The 3,950-nt window shown below is 33.1% G+C and overlaps 1 pseudogene; it reads right to left on the bottom strand.

Annotated features, from left to right (window-relative positions):
• Nucleotides 1-284: 284 nt before the first annotated feature.
• LOC136070898 (ankyrin repeat-containing protein ITN1-like) lies at nt 285-2,269 on the bottom strand (annotated as a pseudogene).
• Between the last annotated feature and the right edge of the window lie 1,681 nt (nt 2,270-3,950).

Here is a 3,950-nt window from a genome sequence, read left to right as displayed (position 1 = left end):
TATTGGATAACATACCACAGAGACGTATATAATAGAAGAACTCTGAAAAATGTATATATTGTATAATATATGATAGATTGACCCGGTAATTAGCTAACTAGCCTAAACCATTTTCATGCATTTATGGAGGGATCGCGAGATGGAGAAGTGGCATCAGATCATACATATACACCTGCCTATATATTTTACAACACTTGTCAATTAATTAATTAAAAAATTACTTATAGTTGCTCAAACATTTGCTAATCAAAATTATTCTTAATTATTAAATAATCACACTGAGTCATAGCAAGGGAGTCAATAGAATTTAAATAGTCTTACAAGGAACGAGTTGAAAAATTAATCAAAGCGTGAGGATGCAATAACTGAAACAGTTGTACCAACTACCAAGTACGTAACAATCTCCGGATGCTACACTGGCTCGCAAGCACGTGGAAATGAAAATACTAATTCCGTCTACAGCGATTAAAAATATTGAATATAGCTGTTTTTTTAACAAAGAAAGTTCAAAAAATCCAACAACCTGTGAAAAATCCAAGACGAACCCATTCTCAATATTTCGAGTAAATAACGTGAACATCCAATACTTACGACAAAGAGGGGGATGAAGAAGAACAATCCGATGATAGAATTGGCATTGGCAAGGCCCAAGGAATGCATTAACACAGCGTATGTGCCCATAACAAATGCCAGCACCATTGCTCCCATGGCAGATATGGAAAGGCAAAAGGCCAGTAAAGCCAGTAAGAAAGAAAAGTCTCCAGGATCTTTGTCGAGAAACAATAGTGGCATGAATAGTTGGATAAAGGCAGCAGAACAAGATTGCAGCATGGCTATGGTATTTGTAATAATAAATGCTTTGAAAGCAGTATTTCTCATTAGAACTGGAGAGCCTGAGCGAGGGCCTTCTTGACCTATGAAACCCCCAGGCATGGTAATACCTGCTGTAAAAGCCACGGTTGCAATGAGTGTGTCCACTACCAAATGGGATTGGGATGCTTTTTCCATGATAGAAACAAATCGGTCTTTACGGGCTTTCCTCTCAGCCTCCCAACGTTCCCGCTGAACTCGGTTGGGTTGCCACTTATATATATAATCTTTTCTCTTTGATAGGATATCATCTCCTAAGGGTCTTCGAAATTCCACAGGACGACGCTTGTCACTAAATTCAAGTGTAATCTCCTTAAATTATGCAACATGCATGTAGAACACTAATAATTAGAATTTGAGAAAGGGAATAGCCAGCAAGGCACAGGAATGCACACATTTTGAAAGGATGAGGTTTGACTGCTGCCGTGAGTGGCAGAATTATTCTTGCAGCCCCTAGCGTAGCAGCTGCAACTCAGTGCTCCACCTTAATATTGGCATAAGGGTCACATAGTTTTAACATTTTTTAATTTCTCTCTTTGCTAAATTACAAATGACACCATTCAACATTAATCTATTTATAATTTAGACTTAAAAAAAAAATTATTTTTCTCATTTTAATTATTTTTAACTTAATTTATTTTCAAGTTATTCTTTCCATTTAGTGTTCCGTCAAATCTTTCCATTAATTTTAGGATCTTATACTTTGCAAAATAACATAGTTTTGGTGAACTTAACAATACATATGGATATTGAATGAAAGTAAATGGAAGGGCTACATTTAAAAATTATGAAAATTAAAAGTATAAGATTGAATTGAAAATAAGTCAAAGTCAAAAGGAGTCATTTGTATTTTATATCTCTTTTATATAATATCTTAATTGATTTTTTTAATAAATATAAATAAGAAATAAATATGCAACATCGGAAAGGAAAAAAAGATACAATATCCTCATAGTTTCTGTAAATATATATATATATATATTACATAAAATAAAGTAAAATTTTCCTTTACCGTTTTATCAGATAATTCTTCACTAGTTAAAGTGACGTCGTAAGCATTGAGGTTTTGTTTGTTGAAGGCCATCATATCAACTCTATCATGACACATGACTTCCTTTATACAATGCAATGATTTAGAATGGTGATGGAGAGGTGTGTTCCCGCGGGCATCCTTTTCATTTAAAAGGTTGCTGATTGATGATTTCTTTAGGATGTACTTCGCTCCATAGTCAGCCCAATTACTACTAGATGAGTTCACGACAAAATGGAGTGCATTCTAACCTCTCTTGTCAACTAGTTCGCAACAATCAGGACAATATTCTAAAATATCATCCATTACCCAACGATGGCCTTGATGAGCTACAATGTGAAGAGCCATCATGCCCTTTGCATCTTTCATGTATGCTATAGATCTATCAACTTTCAACAACACTTTTGTGCTATTAAAACCACCAATGTATGCAACACAATGAAGTGGAGTCCAACGTTGTTTGTCAGCTTGTTTAATGAAAGCACTTTGTTTTTTTTTTTTTTCCCTTCCAGAATTTTTAGTACCATTTCTAATAGAATCTAAATATGCTAGACATAATAAATTTTCTAAAAGATACAAGGAAGATGTTTAGAAGACTGAAAAAGCATTCATAAGGATAATTGAATGAGTTTATTATATTGAATGAAAATCCATTTTATGCTCTATGTACAAATCGTAGTCTATCATACGTTTATTTATTTTTTCTTATAAAGTAGCAAAATTTTAAAATCACAAAAAAGACCCATACATGATATACAATAATTAGAACATAAAGTGTAACATTAAAAATGAGTCAGACGATTTTATTTTGTTTTCACTACTTTCTTTGTATAAGTGAAATCAACAATCACACACATGCGACAATTTTACTCAAGCTATTTTCAAGTAAAATTATATGAATTTCCTTTAGTATTATACATCTTTTACATGAATTTAACTGTTTAAGTGCAAAAGGAAAATACAAAGCAAGATGACATAAAGTTTAACTTAAGTCTTAATTTAGTTGATAAATAAGATTAGTAAAATGGTGTATAACATCGTCTTTTCATTTATTTATTTATTTATTTTTTTAGAGAGTTTCAACTTATGACGTCCGCTTCTAATGGTAGCTTTTTATCATCAGACCAAGACACCAATTAGTTTTTAGTATAGGCGGGAATTGAACCCCAGATCTCTTATACAACCATCAGAGACTTTACCAGTTGAGCTAATTGAAATCCATATCTTTTCATTTATTAATATCCACTCATTACATTAGAAGTTTGTAACCTTAGCATTTTTTTATTATTATATTGCTACTAATATTATCATTGTTAGGTTCTAAGGTCTTAGGATTTTATGTATTTAGAACTCTAATTTGTAATGTTGGCAAACCATGATCAAAACATTGTATTTAGTCTTATTTAGACTTGCTCAAAGTTGGTTTAATATTGTAAAGTTGGAATCGAGTGGCTGCAGAAGTACTTGGGACTTTCGGCCTGGCTCGATCGATCGAAAATCGCACAGGTTGAATTTTCTGCAGAATTTCCAACTCAGCCCTACTTCATTAAACGTTTAGGGTTTTATGTTTTTACCCTAGGTTTATAAACAAAACCCTAGTCACGTTTTTGAAGGTTGTCCATATTGTATTGTTGCTCATACATTGCGGTTTTGTGTGAATCTCTTGTGAGATCTTTGAGGAGCTTTCCTTTACACAAAACTTAGGGTTTTCATGGTGAATTAACAAGTTTTAAACCTAAATTGTTACTTAGTCAAATTAAGCAATTCTAGGTTAAAACAATCCAAACAATCATATCATAGAATATAGCAGCGGAAAAATAAATAACACAAGATATGATCACCCAGAAAACCCAATGAAACCAACCAGTTCACAGTAAAAAACTTGGGGAAACCTTTCCAAAAAGTAATCCACTATAGTAAAGAGATTTCAGATCTAGTACAAAACCTTGTCCCTAGACTCTACAATCCCGTAGATGAACTCACAGCAGAAACCTTCTACCGCTTCAGAACCTCTAAACTCTTCAATATATGAACCTACCCTTTGATGTTG

Source organism: Quercus suber, unplaced genomic scaffold (genome assembly GCF_002906115.3).
Source record: "Quercus suber isolate HL8 unplaced genomic scaffold, Cork oak 2.0 scaffold_268, whole genome shotgun sequence".
In the NCBI taxonomy this organism is placed as follows: domain Eukaryota; kingdom Viridiplantae; phylum Streptophyta; class Magnoliopsida; order Fagales; family Fagaceae; genus Quercus; species Quercus suber.
This window is presented reverse-complemented; position numbering and strand designations above follow the sequence as displayed.